Source organism: Neodiprion pinetum, chromosome 3 (genome assembly GCF_021155775.2).
Source record: "Neodiprion pinetum isolate iyNeoPine1 chromosome 3, iyNeoPine1.2, whole genome shotgun sequence".
NCBI classification, from domain to species: domain Eukaryota; kingdom Metazoa; phylum Arthropoda; class Insecta; order Hymenoptera; family Diprionidae; genus Neodiprion; species Neodiprion pinetum.
This window is the reverse complement of record NC_060234.1, coordinates 31,181,962-31,203,621: the sequence shown is the minus strand read 5'-3', so window position 1 is coordinate 31,203,621 and position 21,660 is coordinate 31,181,962.

Here is a 21,660-nt window from a genome sequence, read left to right as displayed (position 1 = left end):
CTTTTTCCCTATTCACTTTTATTTTCCTATCTCCTTTTTTTACCATTTGTTTGTTTGTTTGTTTTTTTTCCCCGACTTTTTCCATTCGACGGTTTTGTTTTTGTTTGCTTTTTTTCACCTCATACCCCTTTTTACAACTCATGCTGACCGTCGCGGTTCTTCCCACAAATATATTTGTTCGACGAGTACCAATCGAGCTCGATGACGCCACTCGACTGGTCGGATCGGTAAGCATCGTATAAAATCCATAAATCGGAATGTTGTAAGTATATAACGTCCCCATTCCGAACCCCACTTCCGTCTCTCTCCCTCTCCATCCACTCACCTCTTTCTCTCTCTCTCTCTCTCCCTCTCTCTCTCTTTCTTCCTATGTCCCACCGAACGCGTCAATTTGTCTTTACGGCCAAACGAAGCGACAACGCTGTTTAAAACCTCGGCTACACGCGCATACAATTTACCTTGGAATCTCGGATGGAGGCTCGGGAGGTGAACATGGTGAACCTCAGTAATCACCAGCACGATTGATAACTGACTGATCCGAAACATCAAGACCGCAATTAGTCGTGATAAATCGTATACGGTGCATTGACAAAGGTTCTTCTCGGGTAGCTAAACGAGACCAGGGACATACCGAACCCAGTTACAGAGTGCCACGGGGCTTCGATTCGAATCCTAATCACGAGGAAATGAAATTTTATCCACCTCGCGGCGTGCGGTGTTAAATGTTCGGAATATCTCCCGAGCGTCGTATTTTTACCGATCCCGGTAATAACTCTACCCGGTGAATATATCCAGCCAGCCTTGCAGTCGCACCTACAAACGACCGTCGAGCGCAGCAGACGGTCCAAATCGAGCTTCGAAAGCAGTGGCACTACCGTTAATTGCCCTTATTACAGTTTGCCTTTGACGTATTAATGCACAGAGCTTCTCGCGCCGACGTCGCCTCTCGTTAATTTCTTCCTTGAACCCTTGGCCATCCTCTGCAGCGGCAAAGCCCTTGATAGATAAACTGGAAATAGCAAATATAGATGCGGGAAGCAACAAAGACGAGATATGAATCTGAGGATGGGGTGGGGGCGAATGAAATGGTCGGGTTCATATACCAAGGGCACAAACGTGAAACTCGAAGCTGCAACCGGCAGCCATCGAAACGCAGGGGTTCTCGACTCAGAGTATCCCGAAGGAGGAGAACCGAGAACTCAGTATCGACGCCTTGCTTAGGTATCATTTGAAACGCTCAAAAGTAAATGAGCCTCTTTTTCGCCTCGATACCGTGCAAAATCGGACGGAGAAATTAAACACCATTTCAAGCTGGATGTCACAAAGAATCAGATCTCATCGAGAACCCCGACGCTGCTGCGGAATCGTCTACCTCTCAATAACAATGGCAATTACGGCTCACGTTGCGATTTCAATTCTGTTATTGATGCATCGCCGGTCCATGAGAAGCTAGACGTGGTGGTTACCGGAAAATGTCACAAAGGTTGGAGATGGAGGTTTAGTTATGAAACGATAGTAGATACCTACTGCAAACGCACTCACCAAGCTACCCGTGGACTCTTTCGACCAGACGTTTTTGATTTCGAACCATTGTAAGCGCCGGAACGAACTTCTTATTTGTTCGAAGTTGAAGGCCTCCGGTTCAGCCACAGGCAGCCAGTGCATCGCTATCCGCGAACCGCACGCTGCAATGAAATATTCGAAACTATTCCATAATCAGTAAATGGGTTGCTGACGCATCCACCATATCTCGTAACGTTGGTACTATTGCATTGTTTCGAGTGACGTTATTTTCCGTAAAATGCAGTACTTGTCGAATATTTTGTTAATTCAGCTTATTGCATATCGTGTTAGTGGAAAAATTACTAGGGTACGACGCAACTCGCCTGCGAATTTCAATAGCTGGAGTCTGTTTTTAATGAAAAGATAGCCAAGGTAGATCATAGATAATATACAGAGATTGAAGCGATCGTGAAAAATGAAGAAAGAAAAAGAGAACCAACGGCGCATGCGAATGTGTGAAGAGAAAAGACGAGATAATTCGGGTTATTTTCTGAATAATGAAAGAGACTCCCGTCTCTGCAGATGACGTATCGTCCAATGGCAATTCGAGTGCTATGCTGGTGCTGTACTCGTAGAAAATGATATTAGATCCACGATCTCGACACCCGACCGTCGCGCAACTATAATAACGAACAGATCTGAACCGTTATGAAAAATCGCTTCCGCTGTTGAACTGATCAATCAAAGGTAGAAACGGTGTACAAATTTCGAAAGTGCGGCACGGTGGAAGCGGGATAACTTTTTTCGAGTTCACCAAGCGGCAAAATTGGATCCAATTGCTTCGGTGAATATGCCTCAACGCTTCTGGCTAACAAACGGCGACGTATCAATCAACGTGATGTTCTTGTTCTTTTTAACCGAAAATCAACCGCTTCAGGCCGCGACATTTGTTCGATACGAACAAAAGTCCTCCAGAGTCTTGTTTGACCGAGAAGAAGCTCGTTATTTCGTGGAAAACTATCGCTCAAAATGTCTTCCAATTTCTTTCGCGTTGTGAAATTGCACCGGTGCCGACTGACCAGTCATCCTACGAACAAACCACCGCGCAGCTACCGTCCTGCGTCACTCAGACACGCTGCCGACCCGGACGACGTCACTAATAATGATCGATCACCTTCGGCTTCACCCGCACCTGCCAGTCACCCTTGTGTTTCTTATTTCACCAACCGATGCAGTGCGGGTGTTCTCCTCTGCGTGCGCATGTGTGCGTCTACGAAGTAACGTCGTCGTGTTCCGGCTGATCGAAAATATCGCCTAGAGCACCTTTTATTTCTTCGCAAACTTCACAAGTTTCTAAATTATCCATTATAAAATTATTGAGGTCATATTAGACTTGAGGCGAAAAATTTATAAAATGCCGTGATTCGGCGGGCAGGGTTACACCATCGATATTGACACGAATTTCGAGTTACCACAGCGTGGCAGCTATCGTCGTAAAATTTACTATCAAATTCTTGTGATTCGTGAGGCTTGAGCGACGAATAACACGGATTTAGCCACGGCCAAGTTGCCTCTATAAAATTTCAAAACACAGTTGACACTCGCGATTGATATTCATGATGAGAAAAGATATATGATTAATAAAAAAGGTACATGGAAAATGAATAATCTCCGTATGTACGTGACGCTGAGAAGAAGTGCTAAAATTTCATAACAGTATTAATGCTTCGTGAGTTTGATTACGTTATTTCTTTTCTTTATTCCATCTTCTTTTTCTACTTTCTTCTCACCGCACGAAACTACGTAACATCGGTGCATGGAGGCAAGCGGTGAACAGGCTCGTGCTTCGCTTGTCAGTGAGCCCGGCAGCTGGGCTGCATTGACAGTTTATCACGTCGCGGATAGAACTCCTCCTCCTCCTCCTCGCTCGCTCTCTCTCTCTCTCTCTCTCTCTCTCTCTCTCTCTCTCTCTCTCTCTCTCTCTCTTTTCATCTGGAACAAGTTCCTCGTCGAGAAACCACGATTAGCTCTCCCGTGAGATTCCGTGCTCCTCGAGGAGACGATGAGACGCCGAGAAGCGGCGTATGCGCGTGCAGGTCGAAGACCAACACGAGGATAAAGCGACTCGCGGATGAGGTACGATGGTATGCGCGGCGAAATACCAAACGCGCGGCAGCTGGCCAGCTGATCCTGGGAACAACGCCCCGGTCAGGATTTCTTGCGCGAATTAGGCCGTCCTGGTGCAGCTATAACCCATACAACTGGATCGCACTTACACTCCTCGGAGGGCCGACGCTCACACCACTCATCCACTCCCTCGTCCCTGCAGGCCTCCACATCGCATGTGTCGATAGGGACGCGGAGGATTATGCAGCCGTTCTCACCGTGGTTCTCCAGGTGATGCGCCGATGCAACGCGCCCTTGAGCCCGATGAATCGGTGCCGACGAATAGCCGCGGCCTAACTATGCCAATTTGGCCTTGTCGAGCCGCGTACAGGTACGCCCGGACCCTTTGTCGTCCGAATCGAGGGGGCGCGGCGAGGCGAGGCGATATCTCGGATGTCTGGTTCCCAGACTGTGTCAATTGGTTGGAATTGTTTCCCGCGAGCGAATGGATACCCACGCGGAATTTCGTCGATAGTATTCGATGAATCTATCGAAGTATGCCGCAAGCCCGCCGAGAATCACGTGGTTCGGGCGCACCGCGCAACCTTCGCTGCCGTCATTATGGAGCCGCTCGGTAATGGCCGATCTTCTAGCCCGACGATCGATTCGTGATCGCGGTGATCGATGAGAAGAGAGTAATTAGTCCTCGGCGCAATTTCCCTCGTCCTGTACACGGTCTCAATCTCGTACAAGCTCTCGCCGTTCGCCGACATGGAACAAACGTGTGTGGCGGTGCTCGGTATTGCATGGACGACCTAGCCAAGGTCGACTCCGCCGCATTCTACTTGTTCTTGTCTTATCTCCGTGCACCACTCCGATCCTCCGATTCGTGGCACTTGGCTCCGGGTTGAAGAGGAGGCCAACTGAAAGGGGGCAGCTTCGGACAAATGCCGCTGAACTGACAACGGCATTCTTGGAATGCAAGTGCCGCTTTTTTCTGGGCTTAACACTGCTCGTAATATCAAAATCAGCAGGCGGTGCAGAAAATTCGGGTGGATTTCTAATCACACCGGATTGCCGAATCATTAAACAGCACGCCCCTTGGAGTTTTCAAATATTGCGCAACTTTTAGTAAGCATAAATCAGTAAATAGTGAGATACCTTGCTTGTGAAAAATGTTTGTAAGAAATCGTCGTAGTCATTAGCGTAGAATAAATTATCACAGAGTTAGTGTCGCGTGGTACGAAATAGTCTGTAACACGAAGGTATAACGGAAAAGCGCACGGGGAACGAAAAAAGATTTTGGAAATCCGAACGAGTAAATGGATTCGTTTCCATCGTTGGCGTTTCCTCGCAGATTAATCTCGTGTTCAAAGTCGATCCATTTGAAATCCTTGGTAAGTAGGACGCGGCTTAAGCCCTTCTTTCCTCTCCTCCTCGGGTCCCCTTGCTCCTTGAACGAACTCCTTGGACCCATTGTCGTAGCTAAGTACAGATTTATTATCACGGCCCGTCTGACTCCCTCGTTCAACAAGGCGTGTTCTTAGCCTCGCTCTCGAAGGGAAATAAATTCATCAAGAATTCTATTACGATTCTGCAGTATATACCTACCTACTCTATAGCTAAACTCGAGACACTCGCAAGCTCGGCTCCTTATTCTGCCTTGTAGCTTCCCGAACGATTCCCGGAGCGCAGTATAGTGGAAAAGGCTCTTTGCCTAAGCTCAACGTGATGGGAATCATCGCAATTTCTAACGATTACCCAACTTTGAAATATTCATTAGCCGTTCCGAACGATTTTGAATCAACTTAAAGTTAAAAGATGTCTCCCTTGTATACCGCATGCATGATATTACCTGTAGGAAAGATGCACACGTCGAAGAACGTAACACCTGACTCTGTTTAATGATTTCCACCTTTGCTCTGAAAATGCGTAACTGAAGCCTGCAAGATACTGCCACGAATGACGGGTTATAGAAAAGTCTGAAATTCTTGAGGACACAATGGGAATTTTCTCGGTGAATAAAGACTCGAAAGATAATTCCAAAGTGCGCGCATGTTGCAAGTACATGTGCAAGTGCACAAGTTAATGCTTGCGACTCCAGCTACGTTCGTGCCTAGGGAAGGTTACAGTTTCTTTGGTTTCTTACAGGATACTGGTTGCTTCGAACAGATGCGTTACGACTCCCGTCCGAGCCGCAGGACTCGCGGCTCACACCTCAGGCCGGTGCAGTGCGGGGCTGTCAATTATTGAAATGAGCTAATTATTGTCTTCTCCTGCGCTGCCGCCCTGCAGCTGCACCGCCTAGGCCTTGGCTTGAGCGCGTGCTAAGACCGCTATTATACGCTCTAGCCCCGAGCCTCGGGCCACCGAGTGCTCGAAAAATGTGAAGATCCAGTGCTCGATATGAGAAAGAATTTCGCCAGCAGATGGAAAATTTTTCCGGTAAGGTCGAGAAACGACAATACGCGATCCCATTTTGCTCCAGGCTATTTTAATTCGGTGTTATTTGTTTGGAACTTGCGGATCAGCGTTGAGAAAATTTGATACCTCAATGCGGATGTTCCCGGCTTCACAAGGTACGATTTGCACGGAGGAATCGTCCCGGAGTAAGCTCGACTAAATTGAGATATCAACAAGATCATTAAGTTGAAATATTTCTATTGCCTTGTGTCGCGGGCTAATAACTATTATCGCTTTGTATAACTGCGATATTTATTTGATAAACAAAGTTGGACTCTGCGTGGCTGTTCGCAGATATATAAGTCTTTTAGGCTTGTACCAGTAATGGCTGCGATATATTAGGAAACTTTAGTTGCTCGGAGTTTGACGTCTTTATAAGAGGCAAACAACTAACTTAACTATCCCCTCGCCATCTCTCGCTATCATTGCTACCACTCACGAATTACGATAAATAACGTAACGAACGAGCCCTTCGCCGACCCTGCGGGATTCTATCGGAATCCCGGCACTGCCTGCATGTCGTCTAAGCATCAGTTTATTAATAAGAATTCAAACTGCGTAGGCATGAGTCAGGAGACGACAGTCTCGAAGTGATTCGTACCATTTAACCGAACGTCACAATTCTAAATCCCGGGTACGTGATAACAAACGCATCAATTGTTTTCACTCATCCACCGCCAGGCTTACACATTTATATAATCGTCATCGCGTAAAAACTCCACCGTTCAAAAGAATGATTTCTGAGTGACTCGAGTTTACCGACGAATTTGCAATCCTGCACAACGAAAACTGGCAAATTAATGCGGTAAAGCCTGTGTAGTCGGAGTAAACTTTGTCGAGACAGACTATCGGCTGAGAACTACCCAGTTAATTTAAAGGTGTACGTATCCGTCTTAATAGCGGGTTGTCTGTTACCGACATCACGATCAGTTAAATGCCGGTAGAATTATTAATGCAAGAATCTCGTGACACCTAAGTCTGCATAGGTATTATGTATACGTATACGTACAGTTCTACGGAATCCGTAAGCCTTGAGAACTTCCTTACCCCGGCAGGAAACTTTCGATCGATTGACCAATGAACGCGAGCCCTGATCGGATATCGACGAATGAGAATTCAGGCTCGTTCGTAGAAGCTTTGAAGCGCGTGCCCTGCTCGCGATGGTCACGACAACCTGACACTGGGGTAAGAAATGACTAATGTTACTTAATCACACCATACACAACCGACCCCAAGCGCTGCTTTGGCCTTATAGATGCTCCAAGGATAGAGAGTACAGACGAGGCTCTCACTGTTTTTTTAATTTCTTATACTTCTTTTTTTTTCTAATAGTTTTTTCATCACATTAGTTGATTTAATTTATTCGTGCATATAATATGTTATTAGATTAGTCGAGCACAGTTCACCCAAAGACCAACTGCACTGAGTGCAAGGGCAAAAGTTAATGCACCGGGACACGCCATCCACGAGCCTCTGATTATAACCTCGCGATAGGCGTTGGTGCATCTCTCGGTCTATATCGGATTAGAAAACGGAATGAAACAAGGCCTGCTTCGATCGCTTTTCCCCTGAGAATAATACATATAAACTTTGGGAACAAAAATAATACGGACTAGGGGTAATGTTTGGCTAACAATTGACTGGCCATTGCTATATGTGTAAGAAGCCAAGACATCTCCGAGGCTGTTTAAATTGGAATGCAAACAAACCCATTATCGTAAAGCGAGAGCAAAGAGGTGCGGGGCAGACCCAAGACAGCCGTTTATTTGAAAGCTGCGCATGCATCCACCGTGCTACGGACTACAAACAAACCGTCAACGCCTGGTCTGCGCACGAAAAGTATGAAATATAATTAAATCCGCGTCCGCGTGCTTGTATCGCTTGCGCCGTGAAGTTAAGTATTTTCAGTCCGCTAAATCCTGCAGCAAGGTGTACAAGCGCGGTTAAGACTTGTGGGATATTTCTGTCGTTCCATAAAGGAATTGCCAGCTCGTTCCTATCATACCAGCTTGAAGAGGAATCGGGGCTGAAGAATAATGGATAGCTTATTTTTTTTTGAAAATCGTAATTGCGTTTCCAAATGCTCGAGTTGAGCGTTGGGTAGTCCTTTATTCGTCTCTTGATTACCGAGTCGTCAACGCTCCTTTACAATCATCGCTGAGAAGAAACCGCGAAAAAGCTTAGCGTGTGTTAGCGAGGGTGACGTGCCTGACGGTCGACCCTTGCGGAGGGCAGTGTTCGTCACGAAATGCCGGATTGTGCCTTCGGTGTCAGCCTTCGATGCAAATAAACAAGGAAACAAGTTAAGAGACGTTATAACGTGAGAAGAGGGAGGGGGCGATTATATTCTCTGGAACGTGAAAAATATGAATAATTGATAAACGGCGGGACTTTTTTATCGACGGCACCATGCGACGGCGTCTACCGTCGAATTATTTTCGCACATTCAAACAACGGCTCACTATGCATTTGCAAACACGCACGCACATCGAGGTGGAAACTCCATACTTCGCCTCCCCCCCCCCCCTTTCGGAACGCACATTTTAACGTGTTTGTGCTAGCTTTGATATCCGTTTGCGGCTGTGGTCTGCTTTGCAGAACAATTCTTTGATATATACGTTATATATATAGGTATAACACAATAAGTAAAATATAGATATGAATGAGGGTTGCCTGGGAGCTCAACGTTTACAGATGTATCATATATGATTTTATAAAGCCTTCATACGTTTCCGTTCCGAAACCGCATCAATAGCATCAGACAAAACTCAGGAACTATGGAGCGTAACTTTGACCCAAAGCGAACAAACACCCCCGCATTATTTGATGCACATTTTCCCCTCCGGAAAACGTTTATTCATCCACTGTCAGGTTCCGATGATGGCGAGAAATAATCTGCCGATACACGTAACAACGAATCGGAACGTATCAATTGATTACAAAAGTGATCGCAGACGCTTTAAACACAGTTATACGCAGACATGGAATACCTCGTGCTCTGGAATTCCTCATTAGCCACACGTTACAAGGGAAAACGAATTCATATATGTATCCGAGGATAAAGTTTTCTCGCATATGAGGTTAGAAGCGCGATTGCCAAAAGGTTCTCGCCGCAAGCGTCCTCAAACACATTTGCCCGTATATTAATGTTAATATGAAACTGTGATGTCGGTTTAAAATAAAGGATTGCTCTTAACATGTTTCGAGTGAAGTCTGGGTAGGGTGGAGATGGAAGTTCAAAACATTGACCGTCCAAAAGGGTTGGAGCCGAACGGGAGAGGGAAGGGGTGAACCCACCCTGAAGGCTTAAAACAGCGAGAGAAACATTCGATGTATATATTTGTTGCATGTACTTTACGAGCACCTTCAAAGAGAAGTCACATGGTTCTGGAGGGGCTTAAAGGCAAGGCAGCGAGGTGACGGCCCTGCAGTAAATCGAGAAAATGTTGGAAAAGGGGAGAATGTCAGGTAGGAAGGAACGCCACCGACAAATGGCTCAAAGTAGTAGAGACGTAGAGACGAACCGTCGTGCTGTGCACGGCTTAAATTTTCCTTATAAGCGACGGTCCATTTCGATAATCAATCAATACAAATACGGGCATTGTGCATTTAATTTAGAAAATATTTTCCGGTGTACAAAAGCGCAACTGACGATGCAACCTACCCATACGGTCTAAATTTTGTATCGTCTCGATAACTCCAAGGTCCAATAATAAGAACCGAAGATAAAGTCGTCACACCGAGGTTTCGTTTGCTGGGGGGCAATTTGATATGATGGCTCGCGTTACGTCGAACAAAGTGTTATGGCGAATTACGAGACCGACTGAAATAGCACGCGGAGAGAATATCTCCATCGAAAGTTCGCTCAGTCCCTCCTTGGCAATCAGATCTCTGCTAAGTAGGTTAATAAACTGAGTTCATCAATGCTGTTGGATTCCCGTAGCGCCAATCACCGACGTAACACGCGATGCACGCTACAAGCTCCATCCATCCATCCATCCATCCATCCACTTCCTTCCACGAGTACCATGGTACACTCGCTTATTTCCTCTCCGCAGATATCGAACCCTATTATGTACACCTATGCCCAGACCCCCCGACACGCGTATCCTTCACCGCTGCCCATTTTTGCGGGCTACCCACGCATACACTGCTGCACTGTACCAGTTAATACCTACGTGTTACATGTGAAATAGTCGCGAGTGCAAGTAAATGTGTCCAGGTGTAAGTTATTAGCTGGATTCCCGTGCTGGACGGAGATAGTAGAAACAGATATCAACCGATTTTCTCGTTTCAATTCATGACCCACAAAAATGTCGTCGATCAACGAAAACGATTGAAATGAAATTATGTGGAAATCACGATCAAAATTGAAACACAAACCATTCGATTCTTTGGTGAGCTCGAATGATTCCACTAGGTTCACGGTCAGTGGTTGTTGTGAAACTTTTGAAAAGGTTCGAATCTTCTTCCGTCGACGAACAGCTAGTGGCGCGTGCCGCTGTGTAATGGAACTAGGAGAAGGATAATAAAAATCCGTCATTGAGATAACGGCATTCTACGTCAAAACTGCAATTCGCCATTCGTCATTTTCGCACGAAATAATTCAAAATAAATATTACCGATGACTTAGACCCCAACAGTGGGGTATGGCGCGTATACTACATTTCTGTTATCCCACACCTGTAATTTCCTCCGCAGATAGATTACCCGGTCTCCACTTCAACGGCTGTCACGCTACACTCCCCTACTAAAGGAGGGTTTGGCAAAAAGACCCGCTGCAAATTCCGTGCGAAACTACCTGATGAGGTTCTCAAACGTACATATTGCTGATAATTGGCCATTTTAGTCACGCCTCAATTCGACCACGAGCTGATAAGCGCTTTCCGAAGGATCTACGAGCACAATACACCCTGAGGGATTTCCTTTATCCGTCAAGCGTCTCGAGGAAAGGAACAAATGATGGTGATGGTTTTAATTGTTGCACCTGCGCCCGGAACCGACTGCCCCTGCTAAAACGCGAGGGTGATAATTTCTGTCCAGCTGTTCAATTGTTTCGTCTATTTCCGATCGGATCTGGTATTTTATGTTCCTTCCTTTCCTCCTTCTCCTCCTGCTGTGCTCGTCTTCCCCGTCACAACGGCCGACATGTGCAGCCCACTTAAAATGTATCGGCTTAGCGTTCGTGCATCTCGTTTTTGTTCTGGTCAGGGCAATAACCCTTCCGGCAAAATACTCAGGTGATCGCTTTGGCTAGCCGCACGTGTCATACTTCGTTGCGATCTTCACCCTCACCGTCGTTACACCCGGAGGATATTTTTGACGGAAATCCATGGGATTTCCCAGGCAATTGTAATGAGTAGGTCTGATCAAAATGATTAGTATCAGTCAGATGAGATCCCAGTTGGTAATTTTCTCACCTCTAACACAAAACTCGCGGAACCTTGCTCTTCAAATCCCGATCATCCTGCGTCCGTTATTCATTAGGGAAGGCAACTAATTAAGGGTTCGAAAAACATGTTCCTAGGTTATGAAGGAAGAGATATGAGAATGAAAGGGCGTGAAGAAAATGAGGTTTGAATGGTAAGGAAATTGGAGGAACCAATCTAAAGTGGACATCGTGCAACCAAAACGTATAATATGGACACACGTATTCACGTATAAGCGAGCGTATGCAGCGCAAGAACTGCCGTTCGAAAAGGGAACAGGTGGTCGGACAGGAAACGTATAGAGCCAGCTATAGACTGTACGACCAGATACTACTGTAGTTAGCATAACAATTGTAGCGAGGAAATATATCTATCTGGCGTGCGTGGCTCGAATGATTTATCGTGCTGAGTATATTCACAAACGTGCAAGGCAACGTACCTATAACTCCATTTGCGTCAAGTATGGCAAGGTGACGATAAGTGTTCACCTTCTTTTCGCCGCTTGACACAGATAACAATAAGAAAACTCCTACTAGCGTGGATGGCCTCGATTGTTGTTCATCATTTTTACAGACGTTTGAATTCAATCTTATTGACGATGGTATGAGTCATTCAATAAACGGATTATCAATCTCTGACGATGACCACTCGAGTCTGTGAATCGGTCGTCGTCAGCGAAGGAACGATGCCCTGGTTCCCATAGCCAGAAGTTACCCCTTCGGTTCTGCTCGAGCTGCCGCAATCCCCGGCGGCGAGTAGCTACATGGTGGCACCTGAAAAACGTTACAGATCATTATCGATACGAGGCAGAGACGTGTCTTCTGCTTCACTCCACTCCGCCTCACCTCACTTCTCTCCACGGACTGTCGGGTACACCCGACTTACGTGGGTATCGCTTGATGCCGCGATTGTGACAAAAATGACGGGTATCCGCCGGAAATGCTCTTCCCTTCTTTTCCTCCGTCACCACTGACTCGGACTCTCGACGCCGCGTGCCTTCATTATTTTGTAGTTAACTTTTTTCTGCCCCTTCCGCCCTCCTCTTTCGAATCCGCCCCCATCTAGTATCGGACGTTTACTTTCACTGTTCACGAAGATGATTTGCCGTTTCGCACGAAAACCTGCAGTGCGAACCCTGATCGGTACGCATGTGTATATTTATAGTGGACGTAAGCCCAAAACTTGTACGAACGTATGCGCGGCTATATGGGGAAGCATCTGCCGCGCCATCCTGTCGAAGAAGAGTACCTAACCAAATAAATTGAATTCTCGTATCTGATTGAGATTTCAGATTGCGCTCCTTTTGATATTCAACTTTTAATAACGAGAACCGTTTTTGTTCGGTGCATGGCGGGTCCTGCTGAGTCAAATGTGCTCGATCGTCACACGCGGTGTTGTCGGTTCAGTTGATTCAAGCAATAAAGACTCTCTAGCGAATCCGCAAGAACGTATGACGTGGCAAGTAATTATGTTGTTGTTCGAGCTCAGTTCATTTCACGAGTAAATATAAATCGATATGTCGCGTGAACGTTAACGCATGCAGATTGATATTACACCTCGACAAAGGACCACTCTCTGCAGCTTCGTTTCGGATCGAATGACCCGATGCAGGCGTGAATATTGAGTGCGTATGTTTGTGGGATGCGACATGCATATTTATAGGTAATCGTCGCAATGGCATCGAGTACTAGTATCTGCCCCACTCGCGTGTACTCGTAACTGGAAAATTCAAAGAACGATACTCCGTGTTTGACAGTCGGGAACCATCGGTTCTACGAGATTAAAACAACAGTCGAAATCAAATTGCTTTCGTTATGAAGTCCGTATCTGAAAATATCGAAAAATAATATAAAGCTTGGAGCGTAGTTTTCTATCTGGTACGTTATTCTTTTTTCACCGATATGATTAAGGCCGAAAGCCAAAAAATTTTGAACGCAGAGCTAAATGGTGTATATTTCAGAAAGTACGTCAAGTCCCGGAGCATTTAAATCTTTGATAATATTTTGAATTCGACCAGGAATGATGGAAGGAACACGAATATCAAAAGCAATGTATAGGTATAACATATCTGTTTGGGAATTGCAGATGGTTTTATAAAGGTACGAATACCGCCTTAAGCGGATTCAAGTAGAAGTTTCACACAATGGAATCCAGAGAAGACGCTAAATAATTTATACCCACAATCCCCAACGAGCGGTTGAATTTAGATCTCTCGTCAGACGACGAAAGCACATGTCTTGACACCGAATCACTCCGAAAGTACTTTATTGGAATAAAACAACAATTTCCGTTTGAAGTGAAGACATCGAGTTGAAATAAAATTGGAATTACGTAGTCTGACCAACAGCGACTTACGACGCACCTTTCAGACGAGACAACGTAAGGCCGCGTATTCATTCGCTGCTACCTCCCAAGATCATGGGGGTATTTTCAATTAATTTTTTTCACGTTTTTTAGTTGCGCGTGCGGCGTTAGATATCGACACCGTGTTGGTATTGCCAGACAGGAGCTCAAAGATCAATCGGGAGCGGTCTGTAATTAACGAGTTACAGCCACTTCGGTGCCCCCTGACTTCCCCGGTGTCCCCCTTCGGGCGACCCTCCGCTCTTTGCATTAAGACACGCGTTTTTGTCACTAGCGAACGAAGGTAATTATCTGCGGTGAACGCGGAGAACGCGAGAAAGGCTGCACAGCCGCTCGAGTCATCTCGAAGAGGAGCGAGCTCGGTTCGGAACGGATTCTCCTCGACTTTGCTTCGATTGGTTATACAACCCGGTTTTTCTCAACACGAGCCGACGCTTCTCCAGGGTACAAAATAAGTCGTGCGCGGCCTAAGGACGTCCAGAGGGATAATTAGTAGGCGTCACTCCGTGCCGCCTACGTTTAAGGATCTTTCTTTGAATATAAAAGTACCTCGGCACCGCGAACCGGTCGTGAAACTTTAAAACAGAGTCCTGCACACCGTCTCGGTTTCCGTCCGGAGCTGCTCGCTTTCTTTCACGTAAAACGCTGCAGTCACTTGTGTCCTGCCTGCGTGCATCGAAGACACGCGAGCTCCGAGTTAATATCCACATTTATCGGTACCGTCGACAAGGCAGCTGTCGAATTTCACTCCGGTTGACAACGCCCCGCTTCGACTCTGCACACACGTATCGCACGTTCGTATGCATAGACATGTACATGACCATATTCACCCGGATTGCTTGGATACGAACTACTAACGATCATCCGGAGTCGGCGACCAAAGGTGTTTTAAATCGTAGCGACGTCAAAACATTTTTTTTTTTTTTTGTTGCCCCTTTGCGACTGGCAACTCGGGGATCGAAACTTGATGGCTTGTACCTTCCCATCGTCGTTGAAGAGCAATTTGCAAGGTGCTACGCGTCGCGCATTAGTCAGGGTCCCCGTGTGACGCCGCGTGCATTACGATTCCTTGTCTTTAGACTTCTCTTGCGATAACTTTAACGATCTAATTAATTATACCACTAATAACCGGCCGTTATTATTGGCCCTGGTGCAGTAACCCGGCGATGCGCCTATCATGCGCAGACCTTCCTGTATCCCGACTTATTTTAGTAACTGAGTTATTAAATCGGCATCAGGCATGCTCGACGTCCGTACGCGTAACCGACTACTTGCATGATATCGGTATGGACTTTAATTGCTACGAATTTGCCCCAGATACTACCGTTAATCATTTCTCTCAGTCTGCGCAGCCTGCACCGATATTATCCGCGAACCTTTACCCAACCCGCATCTCCTCGTCATGCTCGAATTCGTGCCAAGATTCCTCATGCTAAAATTACAATCGTTCAAATACGCCAGTATCCTATGTACTCGGTGCACCGTATACCTTCAGAGATAATTCTCGCTTTGCAACAATTGGAATTGCTCCCGGAATCAGTATAATTCTGCCTAGGCTACAAATATCCTGTCTGAAAAAAATACTACGATTTTTCATCTTTCGAAGATGATTGCATACGGATATTTGTAATATCAGAAAATGGTCACAAAAACTTCAGAGAAATGGAGCATTGAACAAAATTCCATTGTTTAATATTTGTTAAAATTCAGTTACTCCAAGATCTAAGTTGTTCTCGTTTTGGCTATAAGCTGATAAAGTCAAGTGCTTCGTAAAATTATAGCAATACATATACGTGGGTGCTTTTGAAAGCATACATCGAGATTTGAAAAGCCATTTGATTATTTCAGAGACGGTTAATTGTGCCCGTACAATTTTGAGTTAGTTCTCTTGGCTGACTTTGGGATAATGGAGTTCGGCAGCTCAGAACAGCGTGGTTCTCTTAATACACGGGTGTAGAATTATTGTTGGATGCGAGCAAAGCCGGTGTAATTAATGTAACAATTATTAGCACGAAAAGATTTTATCGGAGGTTGCCGTTGTGTTTTCTCCAGAAGCGTGGGCGGAGCGACAGCGTCCTACGCGTACTAGCGCAGCGCAAGAAAACCCGTAGAAATTATCTAGGTATTAATTCGTAGTGAAGTTGGGCATGTGGTTACGCATACGTGTGTCTTGTATGGATATCATCGGCTGCGTTTAACTCGAATTACGAACCAAGGAAATTGATTCTTCTCAGCTTTCTCCGGCAGTCCCAATGAAATACAAACTGCAATTGGTCGAGATAACAATCCGCCGCTAATGAGAATAATTCACGCAATCTCTAAGAGACCGGGGAACGCGTAGTGCACGTTGTGCGGTTAGTGCGATAATCGCTGTTATATACGTGGCGTTGCGGATGTACTCACGAGCACCAATTACAATATTGATGATATCGTAAACGAGAGAAAGTGTCCCTACGTTTTTCCTCAAACTACGCCGATCGACGAAAATCTCGGTGTGCGATGATCGTGAGGTGAGTTTTCCTCGCGGGTGTGTGTGTGTGTGTGTGTGTGTGCGCGCGCGAAAAATGAGAAGCTTCGGAATCCGGAGCGAATCTGGTTTGTCAAAAGCGCCGCGACGACGTGACGACGAGATGCGAAAAGATGAACCGAGAGATACGGGGTGGATGCAATAAACGATTGTGATTTACGAGGTCATAATTAGTAATTAGTAGTAATTGTAATTAATGCCCAGGCTCTGATATAAATATGGATTGATGCCGACGCCGGGCGTATTAATTGCGATTTAATTCATCGGGTGACCTCGCATGCCGGCTGGGGAATGAGACTAGAAATAATCAAAAAAATGAGCAGACCTTCGAGTATAACGGTGAATAGTTTCGCTGAAGGGCGCGGTTGAGCCGACTCTACGGAATTCTCAAGACCGCTCGTCATACAATTCACCGATATAAATTTTTCTCAAAAAAGACTGTTGCGAATCTCAGTCAGCTTTTGGCGCCTCGTGGCACGTCATAAATTGCCAAAATATCTTGCCCGCAGGATTGGAGCAACAACTTTAATTACCACTATCATTCCTGCCTCGCAACAATGTGCCGCGTTACAAGAAAGACGGCTCTGCGTCGAGTCGGGGCTTGTATCGTATTATATGCGTCCGTCCTGGAACAAGACGAGTTGTTAAAATCGCGTAGCACAAAGCTCGACGTCTCTGCACAGCCGGCCGAAAAGAAGTTATTATTGATGGCGTATTGAAATGGCATGAGCGCGGTGATAAAACGACTCGGGCCCCCCAGCGCCGCGGAGGTCCCCACTTAACGTCTCGGATTATATATAGCGGGTCCCTGCGTTTTTTCTTAAGGCCCCACATCTGACCTAAGTTAAATATATGAATGTAGATTACCCCGAATGGGTACTTTGTTTTACGACATTGCACGCTCGCCGCCCCGCACCAGCGTCTCACATACGGATGCGCGTGGGTGGTTTCGGGGGTTGGCAAAAGACCGTCGTATCCCTTTCCCGCGCTGCGAATGCTGCACCCTTTGACTATTATCGGTGACTTTCTGATCCGATGACGTTAGCTGATCGATGCCTGTTACACTTTCATTGCTGGATACTTATTCCTCCCGTAAACGATAAAACATACCCGCCTAACGCCGACGTTAAAGGCCCAACGATCGGGCCTCGCTGTTGCTGCCGCTGCTGCTTCAGGATCGCTTGATATAACGCTGGGCATTAAAACCAGAGCTGGACGTAAGGCGGCTGATATACGACCGATGCGAGAATATCATTAGCAAATTGCTTAATTTACGATCCAACCGACGGCTGTCGTCGTACGTAGTTCCCATATTCGACTTGTATCCGCGAGTGACAAAGACTGTGACATTCTCCGCGGGATCGATCTTACCGCGTAAGAAAATAAGGTTATTTTACCGGGTACGGATTGTTTGATTAGAAACATAAAAATTATGGCTCGATTCGACGTTGGGACTGATAGCTACGCGTGTCATTGTCGCCCGTGCATTTGCGATCGCAATTTCGGTCTAGATAAGGCGTAAGCCGTTAATCCTGACGGTCGTACAGCCGCGGCGCCCTTAGTCAATGTCCAAAGAATTATTTTCTTGTCGTGAATTTTTTTTTTCTTCCTCCTGCTGATAGAAGCGCTCGTTGGACACATGGGTACGTATAAATACATACACCTATACAGAGGGAGAGGAGAATCGGTAGGCGGGCGTGTGACACTCTCGTCCATAATCCTAAGATTTAAACGAACCCTCATCCCGCCTTCGTTGAACAAAAACAAGGGACGGAGGGACGAAGCGATGGAGGTACGAAGGTACTGAGCGAGCGAGGAAATATTATTAATACAAAGGGACGATGATACAAATCCCGATCTGAAATATGACGGGAAATAATCCGGCTAAAGTGAAACGAGGAATGGCCGGGAGGTCGGTTACTTGGTTCGTTGGTTCGCGGGTTGGTTTTGGCTCAACCTTTGTATTCCCATTACTTCACCAATAATCCCCCAAACAACATCGGTGCGCCGTTATTCCTAATGCTTTTTAATTCGCAATAAGAATTAATCTCTTAGGCAACGTTTCCGGAAATAAATCGGATTCCACGAACCCCGTTCAGGGAAAAGAGAGACCAAGCCTAACTTCAAATGTACCGCATGTATGATTTGAGCAGAAAGGTAGGTACAGCCGGTTTCCGAAATACCGGTTCGCTGGATCCGTTTCGCTTCCGAAACAGCGCTTGCACGCGTTCGTTCGAGTAAGCACGAGGTAAAGAGTCTGTAAACGTCAGGCAGCTTATCGGTATTGGAAAATTCTCTCACAGCGGGAGGAAAACAAATGAAAACCCGAACTTATCCAGCGTCGAGTTACCATAGAGACGCGATTGAATGGCTCCGCCGTAGCCGGGAACCACACCCCGAGGCACTCCACTGTCCGTCCCTCTCTCGCGTTTGATTCGAAGAGCATTTGATATCTGAAAACCCCAATATTTTTAAAAGCCCCGTTGGGTGGGTAAGGGCTGAGTCGTCGTGAGCCTCCGAGCTCAAAGCCGCCAAGCCTTGACGTCGCGGGGCCATTAAAGTACGAATAATAATTATAAGAGCGACGGCGGAATGATCAGTCGGCTCGAGACGAGATGATCATCCATGCTTTGTTGCTCGTGTACGCCACCCTCTTCATCCTCCCGCTCTCCCTTCGAGTATCGCCAACTCACACCCGCCCTATTTACCTCAGATTCGTCACCGTTTCTCCTTATTGAGGCCGGGGTGACTGGCGCTGATCAGGTTGCTCAGTTTTAGCCGCAGACTCCGGGCGAACATCCACGAGACGTGAGCTGGGCGGGCATTAACGAGGAATAATTCATCAATTGAAGGGATAGATTGGTGACGAAGGGCCACACCGTCGCAGCCACAAAACGAACAAAGAATACACAGACCGCGTAACAAACCGAGGCATCAATCAATCTACAACCCTTCGACTGATTAAGCGGAATAAACGCCGAAGACATTCGTTGGCCCGTTAATATGAATTAATAGATAAATATACAATCAGAAGTAATCTATATTAATTAAGGGAGGGTCTTGCCTTCGCGGCTCGACTTGGCTCCTTTGTGGCTGCATTGAATATCCGGCTATTTATTCATTAACCCGCACCTTCGACCTCAAGCTTGCCACGAAACTACCGAACAATAACGAAATAGGAAATACCGCTAATGCTTCCACCCGCCACCGTGCTCCACGTGCCGATTACAAGACTCTCGTGTCTTCGTTTTTTCGCGAATATATTACCAGTGTATCATCACTTGCCACCAGATTCCGTAAATCCGTCTGAATCCGGCCCGACGGACGAACACCGCCATATTGATTTATTTCGTTACGATACCTTGCACCCTCCTTCAGTTGACGAACGTACGCATCGTACGAGTTTCAATCAAGCCGCGTTGAAGTCTGCCTTTCTGGAGAAATGATTGGCGAAAGTCAGTCCGGTGAACAAATTGGTAAGATCACGAAGTGCAAAAAGACGCGGTGGTTGTCGGCGGTCTAGGAGCTGGTAATCCTACAGCCGGCCCTCCGGGATGACCCGAGGGGTCAGCTAAAGATCCTCCTTGATTGATCGAAGGATAGAGTCTCATCGGCCGCCACCAAGATCCAGCGACCGCCCATTATCCGTTATACAGAGCCGGTCAAACATGCAACTCGCATAAATCTCGCCGCACGCAGCCGATCAACATTCGCCCGAAATGGAATCGAAAACGCGCCTGGATCGCGGCACGAATAAGGAACGCGCGCATCGCCGAAGTAGAGCATGGCCTGCGGGAGCCGGAGCGTAACTTGATCCGGGAAAGGGGTTGCCCCACAGGATTCGGAGGAAGCGATCAAAGAGGGGAGAGGCCAGTGGACACCGGGTACGGACAGGGGGTGGTGATTCCGTGGGTGTCGGCGGACATTTGTCAGGCTGTCTTGACCGAACGGCTGACAGGGCCTGATATGCGGGTGCTCGGGCAGAGTCGATGTGACGTTTTGACAAGGGTGGTCTTAGATATTGTTATTTCAAACCGAGTATATACCGTCCGGATGAATGGATCTGTGTATGCGTGAGGGTGTCATCCGCTAAATGATTCATTGCCGGGGCCGAAAATTTCGGAAGCACGGGGTGCATTGTGCGACTGACCGACGGGGGTAACGTCTGAATTCTAACGATACGCCACCTCCGTGACACCCCGTGATCAGCTCTCCACGTACGAGCTGCGAAAACGAACGCTCGTCTCCAATTATTAGGTTCTCGATCTCCGCAGGCCCGACCGGAGTATTTTTGGAAATATGCGTCATCGGGGCCGAGGACCAACGTCAACGCGACCTAACGACGGTACGTCTTCGACGTAATTACCTCCGGCCGAGAGCCTGGACGAGGACGTTCGGTTCGAGGTGTCGTCGGCGCGGAAGAACCGCCACGGATTAAACTACAGTACGCGAGCATGAAGCAGCCGGTTAAACTACTGGTAAGAACGACTGACTACTCGGTGCGCGATTGCTCGTTAGCGTGGCCACGGCCCCGTGTCTGTCACGAAATCGCTGATTATCATCGTTCAAGGAAACCACAAACACTTTGACGCTCCTCGCGCGACGCGACGTTTAAAGGTCCGCTTATAACATCGGCTTGGGCATCGTCGCGCTTGGAACTTTGCCTGTATCCTGAGGAAAAACTCACCGTGTGCGCTATTCGCGCCGTTTCGGTGGATAATCTAACCGTGGTATTATTCACACAACGATTATTCAACGGCGGAGGCGCGAGCCCGTGAATGGAGTGGACATCAAAAATCACCGCCACGACGGGGCATGACCACGCTTATTATTTCAAGGTTCGGTTCTCCTCAAATAATGGCCGTTTTATCCACATAGAACACACGTGAACGTATTTTCCACAGTGATTTCTCTTCTGCAATAAGAACTACTCATATTTCATATGCACGGATACTTTATTCGATGCGAACTTTATTTAGATTTTTCAGCTAAATCAATTTTTGGACAGATTTTTCGCACAATTTTTTAGCGAAGATGCAATGCTAGGTTGTAAATATCAAAATCAATTGGAATCTCATAAATTCAAAAGACACGATAAGAACATACAGTAGGATCAACCGTTTCAGAAAATATGACAAGATTATTTCATTTCTCAAAGTCAATCATTGTTTATTGCATAAATCCGGTTTCACGAATGCAAACAAAGCTTTCGGACTCTGTTAGCAAGGACTAAAGTAGTTTAGTTTCGCTTTAAAAATAAATCGAGTC